Source organism: Schistocerca americana, chromosome 5 (genome assembly GCF_021461395.2).
Source record: "Schistocerca americana isolate TAMUIC-IGC-003095 chromosome 5, iqSchAmer2.1, whole genome shotgun sequence".
Lineage (NCBI taxonomy): Eukaryota > Metazoa > Arthropoda > Insecta > Orthoptera > Acrididae > Schistocerca > Schistocerca americana.
In genome coordinates this window covers 174,995,000-175,005,101 of record NC_060123.1, presented here as the reverse complement: position 1 = coordinate 175,005,101, position 10,102 = coordinate 174,995,000, and the positions used below count along the sequence as shown (strand labels likewise).

General features: G+C 40.8%; 1 non-coding gene across 1 annotated transcript; it reads left to right on the top strand.

Annotated features, from left to right (window-relative positions):
• Positions 1 to 247: 247 nt before the first annotated feature.
• Trnav-aac lies at positions 248 to 320 on the top strand. Its single transcript has one exon. It is a non-coding gene; the product is annotated as a tRNA-Val (tRNA).
• Positions 321 to 10,102: the final 9,782 nt, after the last annotated feature.

Sequence of the window (10,102 nt, the reverse complement as noted above, 5' to 3'; positions counted from 1 at the left end):
CTTTAATGTTTTGTGTTTTGACACTATTAGACACACAATCTCAATGTCACATAATTTCTGTTCATTAGCTTACAAATTTCAAACACTACTCTCTGAAGTAGAAAAAGCACACATCCTGTTCAAATTCGGTGGGGTGATCCTTCCACTCAGTTTTTTTATTACAGAGACCAACCGGCTCTCTGGCCGAACACGCTGAGCTACGGTGTCGGCTCTATAAATACGCAAGTAGAGGACTGAACAGTAAGTTGTTTCCGTGGTGTAGTGGTTATCACATCCGCCTAACACGCGGAAGGTCCCCGGTTCGATCCCGGGCGGAAACATCTTTTTTTTTCTTTCTTGTAATCAAAGTTGTAATGCAAAAAGGTATTTAAATTAACTTTTTAAGCATTGTTACACAGAATTACTACCTGAATTAAGCCAAATTCCTGAAAACTTTTAACACATAATTACTGCTGGTTTTAGGCGTTGATATCTGCTTCATGACTACAATTTAATATGGTATAAATGAATTTGAATTCACAAAATCTAATATCAGATGTTGAATTGCACAGCCCCTTCCGCGTAGCAACCATTCGTGACGGAGATAGCCGCAGTTTAGTAGTCCCTCCGTTCACCGACCTCCTGCACAGGTATGGGACAAATTGCTTTGTAGGCACTGTAAGGCAACGTTCATCACTGTCGGTAAACCCACTAGAATGTCCTTGTATGTCCATCTTTACAGAGATGGTTGCGGGACACGGGTTTTCGATACAAGACGTAAAATTAAACCTTGGTTTCCAAACTTATTTGGCTAAGAGTTTCAACGTTTTACTACGTTATGTTCAGGCGCTTGACCTACGTGTAGGAAGATTCTATCTCAGTTCTGATCAAAACAGGGGCCAGCAGTACTGCCGACTGATGATGGTTGAAGTAATCGCTATAGCACAAATCTACTAATACCAGTACTGCTGGTTTGTCACCTTGTGCTTATAATTCTGACTTGTGCTATTGCATAGTGGAGACTAAATGACATTTCACCCTCTTCTGCCCACTATACATCCTCATGTTACAGATTTATTGTAACGAACTGCACCATAAATCTACGTGCTACACGAAATTGTAACAAACTGGGATAGTCATGGTTAGATTATTTGTCAGAAACTCTTCTCTGTTCACTTAAGACCGGTACAACACCTGCCAAAGTCTGGCGATGAGGGCACAGCATATGCAGGTGTCGAAGTCTTCTAAGCATATCGTATAAGAGATACAGTTTTTTTATTGCTCTTACACAGGAAGGACCAATAAGGAACTCTCATATCACAGAATGTGTATGTAGCATCAAAGACTGAAAAACAGATGTTAACTGTAACTCCCAGACAGTATCCGTAAGGTGTAATAAACAACCTCTGTATTACATTCATTATTTTGAGAAACAATGGATGTGCTAGGAAGAAGACTCCCTCTTCTGGTCACTTGCTTCTGTTTCAGATTTCTTTGTATTAGGAGGTACGTGATGTTAGCTTTGTCGCATTTATCAGATAATAATTTTTTTCCGTAATTACTGTTGCCTGCAATTATTGTAGAAACCTTTGTTCCCATATTAATTTAAGTATGAGGAAATTGTGCACAAATTGTGTGATGGCAGAATGACCGTCTACTTACCGCATTGTGTCGTTAATGCATTGTATTCTCCATAAATCGAAAGCGCAGGTCTTCTTTTGTGAAGTCCGAATGAATATTCATTACCACTTTTACATGGAAGTCAGTATAGTATTTTCAGTCAACGAGTCGTCAAACAATGACCAATAGCAGTCATCATCCAGTGACAGAGGAATTCAGAGGGTAGACAGAGGATTTGATTCAGTCAGCTGGCACTGTAATAATGGAAGTTTCCACCGCTAAGGTCGCAGGTTCGAATCCTGCCTCGGGCATGGATGTGTATGATGTCCTTAGAACAACTTAAACGTAACTAACCTAAGTTCTAGGGTACAGAAGAATGCTGAAGATTAGATGGGTTGATCACATAACTAATGAGGAGGTATTGAATAGAATTGGGGAGAGTGACTAGAAGAAGGGATCGGTTGTAAACACATGTTCTGAGACATCGAGGGATCACCAATTTAGTATTGGAGGGCAGCGTGGAGGGCAAAAATCGTAGAGGGAGACCAAGAGATGAATACACTAAGCAGATTCAGAAGGATGTAGGTTGCAGTAGGTACTGGGAGATGAAGCAGCTTGCGCAGGATAGAGTAGCACGGAGAGCTGCATCAAACCAGTCTCAGGGCTGAAGACCACAACAACAACAACAACACGTTCTAGGGGACTGATGACCTCAGATGTAAGTCCCATAGTGCTCAGAGCAATTTGAGCCATTTGAACCATTTGATAAAATCGGTGAGACGTGATGCACGCCCATCGTGCCGGTGCAGAATTGCAAGATATGGGAACTATTGGCCTGAAATCGCGTCGTGTGAAATGGGAAACATAGATGAATGAATGTAGGTTATGGAGTGATGAAATGCACATCCCTAATCGTTAAAGGCTTAACTGCAAGCTGCATAATTGGGGTAGAATTCTTTTGTGGGAGGATTTTGGCAGATGATGGTGAGGAAGTAATTGTGGATCTGTTGAGAAATAAAGCTCCTAATAGCAGAAACTGCAGGGCTAAGAGGATAAAGACCGTACAAGGGATTACTAAACATATCAGTGACACACTGTCTCACTGTTTTGACAAGTCAGTCACGCTGTACTGACTTGGGTATGAAAGCTAATATGAACCGTATTCAGACCAAAATATTAGTCACAATGCATCAGTGCTCCACAGAAAGTCTAACGGGCGCATCTACTAATAAAAAACATTATTACCGACAAGCCTGACGTTATTAGAAGTTACCAATATAATCGGGAGGTGATGCCCCACAAAATCTACTGCTCATCTACTTACCACATTCCGTGGACGAAATGCCAAGCTGTGATGGAGAATATTAGAAAAATGCTAGGTTTGACGGTAAGTGAAACATCACTTTCACCTAATAGCAGTCACTTGTTAATAGTTCACAAGCCAAATGGACAGTTGTGTTTAGTTACAGACACATGGGAGATAAATAAAATGATTGTACCAGGGTAAGATTTGTCTGATGTGATAGAAGAAGAAACAGTAGTCTATTTAGAAGAGATAGGGACTCCAGTATTAGAATCAGAATTTAAAAGAGCTTTGGAGAACGTAAGGTCAAATAAGGTAAAGAGATAGATAACATTCCATCAGAATTTCTAAAATCATTGGGGAAGTGGCAACGAAGACTATTAACGCTGGTGTGCAGAATGTATGAGTCTGGCGACATACCATCTGACTTTCGGGAAAGCACCATCCACACAATTCCGAAGACGGCAAGAGCTGACAAGTGCGAGAATTATCGAACAATCAGCTTAACAGCTCATGCATCCAAGTTGCTTACAAGCATAATACACAGGAGAGTGGAAAAGAAAGTTGAGAATGCTCTAGATGACGATCAATTTGGCTTTAGGAAAAGTAAAGGGACGAGAGAGGCAATCCTAACGTTGCTGTTAATAATGGAAGCAAGACAAAAGAAAAATCAAGACGCGTTCATAGGATTTGTCGACCTGGAAAAAGCGTTCGACAATGTAAAATTGTGAAAGATGTTCGAAATTCTGAAAAATGTAGAGGTAAGCTATAGGGAGAGACGGGTCATATACATTATGTACAACAGCCCCGAGGGAATAATAGGAGCGGGCGACCAAGAACGAAGTGCTCGTATTAAAAAGGGTGTAAGACAAGGATGTAGCCTTCCGTTCCTACTGTTCAGTCTGTACTTCGAGGAAGCAATGATGTAAATAAAAGAAAGATTCATGAGTGGAATTAAAATTCAAGGTGAAAGGATATCGGTGATAAGATTCGCCGATGACATTGCTATCCTGAGTGAAAGTGAAGAATTACATGATCTGCCGAACGGAACGAAGTCTAATGAGTACACAGTAGGGGCTGAGAGTAAATCGAAGAAAGACGAAGGTAATGAGAAGTTGTAGAAATGAGAACAGCGACAAACTTAACATCAGGACTGATGGTCACGAAATAGATGAAATTGCGGAAATCTGCTACCTAGGCAGTAAAATAACCAATGACGATCGGAACAAGGACATCAAAAGCAGACTAGCTATGGCAAAAAAGGCATTCCTGGCCAAGAGAAGTCCACTAATATCAAATACCGTCCTTAATTTGAGGAAGAAATTTCTGAGAATGTACGTCTGGAGTACAGCATTGTATGGTAGTGAAACATGGTCTATGGGAAAACCGGAACAGAAGAGAATCGAAGCATTTGAGATGTGGTGCTATAGGCGAATATTGAAAATTAGGTGGTCTGATAAGGTAAGGTACGAGGTCGTTCTACGCAGAATAGAAGAGAAAAGGAATATGTGGAAAACACTGATAAGGAGAAGGGACAGGATGATAGGACATCTGCTAAGACAAGAGGGAATGACTTCCGTGGTACTAGGGGAGCTTTAGAGGGTAAAAACTGTAGAGGAAGACAGAGATCGGAATACATCCCACAAATAATTGAAGGCATAGGTTGCCAGTGCTACTCTGAGATGAAGAGGTTGGCACAGGAGAGGAATTCGTGGCGGGCCGCATGAAATCAGTCAGAAGAGTGACGACAAATGAAAAAAACAAGTATGAAGAAGGCCAGAGATGCTCCAAGAGCAGATCCAAAAATTTCAGAGTTTGATACTTAACCAGTATCGATCTCAGGGCCTCTTACTAGCTGATTATATTGTCAGAAAATTCCAGAAAGTATACAGCCTTTCTTTTTTTTTGGAGTCTGACTATATCAAATTAGGCTACTTCCTCTTGGCTTAAATGTTAGTGCTGGAGCTTTTGTTACAGTATTGGGACCAGATTTGCTGGATAAGTGACACTCCATGAAAATGATACACTAATAGCTACACTTATATGGGAGGAGCAGTTGGAGGTAACAGAAATGTGCTGCATAATTTTTTGCAGTTAAGAATAACGGTTAGTGTAGAGAAATCAGAATTTGGAAGAGACCAGCTCAGATTTTAAGATCATATCATCAGAAGACATTGTACTGAACCTGAATAAGATCAAAGCAATCAAGAATTTTCCACCACTAACAACACGGAAACAGCTGAAAGCTTTTCTAGGTCTCACCTCATTTTTTAGGAGATTTGTCACAGCAGCTACAGAGCAACGATAATCCACCGAAGTTATTAAGAAAGCATACTCCGTGGTTTGGGAGAGAGGAATGTAAAGCAGCATTCAATAAAATTAAGAATGCCTTAGTCCACTCAAAAATATTACACCATCCAGACATAGCCTCACATTCATGTTCAGGTCTTACATCATGTGTATTTGAGATTTTAAAAGACAATGGAACTCGTGAAGCACATGTAGTAGCTTTTGCCAGCTGTGTGTTAACAGAATGTGAAAGGTCCTATTCATCAACAGCATGAAGTCCATGCTCTACGCTCGTTGGTAGCACACCGCGTCTTGGACAAGTCCACCGCGGCGCTTGGGGTCACAGCACCAAGTCACGACACCTGAAGATCGGCGTATAAGAGGCCGAAACTGGTCGTGTGTTAAATAAAAGAACTTCACTACTGTAGCGGTATTTTCAACCTCTGGTGTAATGCTCAGTTGCGGATGTTCCTCCGACAGGATTGTTTGTAGTAAAATTGTCGTTATTACAAGCGCACTATTTCGAAATTACGAAATATTGCACATAAGTGGAAGGATAACATAATAGCCGATGCTCTGACCTGGTTACCTGAAGATGCTAAGCGTGACTGTACTGTCTAGAAATGTATCATAATATGGGGAGTAACCAGAAGACTGACCACAAAAGGTGCAAAATAAAACACAAGTTCAAAACACTTTCGAAAGACGGGCACAATACATCGTTCACAACACTTTTTATTTCACAGAGCTAATGCTGATCGTGATCTATGATGTGTAAGTACCCCAAGATAATCACAGGAAAATTGATTATGGTACACGTAATATGTCTTAATGCATTGAAGTTTCAAAATGTGCACACAAGATAAAGCAATACTGCTGCTTTAAGAATTTATGCAGGAGATCACAGCAGATTATATGAACGTGTATAACCTGTCCCCTCAGTAAAAGGACCAAAACAATTACACTTCATTCTCAAAGAAAAACCACTGGAAAGTGTATCAGTTGATGTTGCAGTCTTTCTGCCATAGCCTTAAACTAACCCCAGAAAATCTACTAACCAGTTTTCAATAACTGTCTTTAAATGATGAATCTCGTAATATACTACAAACCCCCCTAAGTATCGTGAGAACAAGATTATAGACTAATTACAACACGCACATAGGCAATCAATCATTCTTCCAGCGGCCTGTACGTCAATGAAACAGAAAGAAACCCTAATAATAGGTACTTACCATCTGCCATGCATTTCGCAGTGGTTTGCAGAGTATAGATGTAGGTGTTCGTAAAAATCGAAACGTGAACATCTGGTAGAAATAACTAATAAAAGCAGAAGGACGTGTAACAAAACGTAATAAAGTTTAGGACCACGATATAAACATTAAAACGCAAAAGTTAAATTTTTACTATCTTCCAATAGGAAAACAAAATTTAATTTTCGTCCTTTTACGCACTGGGAACTTCATCTGTGTTATTTTTCATTTCGTATAAAAGTACTAGTTGTTGAACACCTTGTAGTCAACAAATATTTAAACTGGAGTCTGAAGGTTTAGATTGGGGTTTTAATGTCCGTTTTCCTCAATCCTGTGCCCAGATTGGTGTACAAATAAAAATATCCATCCGGACTACAATTTAAATGATTCCAGACTAACTAGGCAAGCCGTTAAATTATTAAATATTTTGCACTGAAATCATATTTTTTTATCTTGTAAAAAGGTGCAGACAATTCAAGTGGCTGCACCACATTTACATTTAGCCAATTTCGACTGAATCCTGAAAGTGGGATGCTGTTAAACCTGCGTTTCCAGGATTCACGGGGCAATGGGGCATATCATACAAAAAGACGTTTCCTTTTTACTATTTTTATGAAGAAATTATCATCCTGTAAGTAACTCTATCACAAAATTTATATGTAATCCCAATGCAGATTTTAATTGTAACTTAGTATGAATAATGCAAAATAAGCAACCTCTGTATTACATTAACTTTTTTTTATTTTAGAAACAAACGACGTGTTTGGAAACAACTTCCTCTTCTGGCTGCTTACTTACGTTACGGTCTCGTTGTATTATGAGATATGACTGAGTTATCGGACAATATTCACTTTCTCCATAATTACTGGTGTCTGCACTAATTGTAGAACCTTTTGTAATTATCATATTACTTTTACTTAATGACCTCAAATGTTCCAGGTAGACGTATTTGGAAATCGTGCACCCACTGCTTGAAGGCAGATCGATAGATTGCTTATCGCATGGCATTGTTTAAGCATTGTATTCTCCACAAATCTAACCGCATATCTTCTTTGTGAAATCTGAATTAATAATCATTGCCACTTTCTACGTGGAAGTCAGTATACTACTTTCATGGTTAATGAACCTTCAAACAATGATGTTGTTGATGATCAATAGCCACCATGGCCTGATACATCAAGAAAACATTATGTACGATGGCATCGGTATTTGAATGGTGGTGATTGTGTAGCAGAAAATTCGATTGTATCCCGTTCTGAGCATCCACATCTGGCCATCGCACGTGTCTTTCCCGTGGCAAATCTTTATTCGTGCCGTTGCATATTTTTATCAAAATTTAAAAATATATCTCACCTTTATTTGCAGAATGGAAAGATACTGAAGAGCCAAAGAAATGGTACACCTGCCTAATATCGTGTAGGGCCCCCGCGAGCACGCAGAAATGTCTCAACACGACGTGGCATGGACTCGACTAACGTCTGAAGTAGTGCTGGAGGGAACTGACACCATGAATCCTGCAGGGCTGCCCATAAATCCGTAAGGGTACAAGGGGGTGGAGATCTCTGAACAGCACTTTGCAAGGCATCCAAGATATGCTGAATAATGTTCATGTCTGGCGAGTTTCGTGGCCAGGGGAAGTGTGTAAACTCACAAGTGTGTTTCTGGAGCCACTGTGTGTCGCATTGTCCCACTGGAATTGCCCAAGTCCATCGGAATGCACAATGGACATGTATGGAAGCTTACGCACGTTTCACCTGGCAGTCGTATCTAGACGTAACAGGAGTCCCACATCACTCCAATTGCACACTCCCCACGCCATTACAGTTTGAATAGCCCTCTACTGATATACAGGGTCCATGGGTTATTGAGATTGTCTTCACACTCGTACACGTCCATCCGCTCCATACAATTTGAAACAAGACTCGTCCGATCAGGCAACGTATTACCAGTCATCAAGAGTCCAGTGTTGGTGTTGACGGGCCCAGGCGAGGCGTAAAGCTTCGTGTCGTGCAGTCCTCAAGGGTACATGAGTGGGCCTTCGGCTCCGAATACCTATCACTGAACTGTTCACAGTAACTCACTCTTTGCCTTATCTTGCTATTAATAACGAATGCTACTCCCATTATACTAAAAGTATTTTGTGCTGCTGTTGATATTAAGAAGAGGTTGAAAAACCAGCTAACCATTTGCAAATAATTGTTTCACCATGATTTCGATATTTGTAAAAATATATTCTTCACAAGTAGTGGCCCTAAAAATGTGTACACCAATTACAAAATTATTTTTACAAACATAGTTCATATTTACATTAATCCGATCAGAAATCCTCGTTTTCTTTCCATTTAACTTAACTGATTTCCACTATATCTAAATTGAACCTTACCATTTCCCTTTTCAGATTTTGTAGCTTCGCTACAGTTCATTCGATCTTTTCTCATGGTCACTTCCGCCATGATAGTCCCCTCTCGGAGATCCGAATGGGGCAAAAGTCCGGAAACTTCTGCCAATGGAGAGATCATCATGATACTTCCTCAACTACTATCCACATGTCCTGTGGGTATACATTATGTCTCTTTAATGCAGTGATTGACATTACCTTCTGCATTCTCATGCCGTTGATCATTGCTGATCCTTCCACCTTATAGGGGCAGACAGTGCCCTGAACCTATATTCGCCTCTTTGACAAGGCTGTTGGCAGAATGAGGGTGACTTCTTATGCTGGAAGTCTTCGGCCGCCTCTGCTGATAGTTTCTATGCAAAACTTAGGCAGCGGCGAGATTCGAGCGCGGGACCGAGGACACTTTGTTAATGACGTTTAATGATAATACCTTGTTAATGGGCCTGTCTGGGTGTGGTTTTTAGGCAGTTTCCCACATTCAACTACCTAAATACCGGACTGGCAACCACGTCCCACCTCAAATACACTCTAGCGAGCGGTTCAAAAACCGACGCTTACACGCATACATACTCTGTACACAGACAGATGGGGTACACAGATTCTGTCCTGGGGGAGTGCTGGTATCAGGAAGCGCATGCGACCACCAATTACCACTAACATTGCCTCGACTCATAAGTGTCCACTCCATAGCAAAACGGGAAAAGGCAAAAGGAGAATCCAGTAGTGTTTTCATGTCATGAAAACTTAAAAATACTTAATATGGGTATCTTTTTATACACCGTGTGGATACATCTGCGAAAAGTCTGACATTGCAACTACACTACTGGACATTAAAATTGCTGCAACAGGAAGATGATGCTGTGATATGCAAATGATTAGCTTTTCAAAGCATTCAGACAAGGTTGGCTCCGGTGGCGACACCTACAACATGCTGACATGAGGAAAGTTTCCAACCGATTTCTCATACACAAACAGCAGTTGACCGTCGTTGCCTGGTGAAACGTTGTTGTGATGACTCGTGTAAGGAGGAGAAATGCGTACCATCACGTTTCCCACTTTGATAAAGGTCGGATTGTAGCCTATCGCGATTGCAGTTTATCGTATCGCGACATTACTGCTCGCTTTGGGCAAGATCCAATGACTGTTAGCAGAATATGGAATCGGTGGGTTCAGGAGGGTAATACGGAACGCCGTGTTCAATTCCAACGGCCTCGTGTCACTAGCAGTCGAGATGCAGGCATCTTACCCGCATGGCTGTAACGG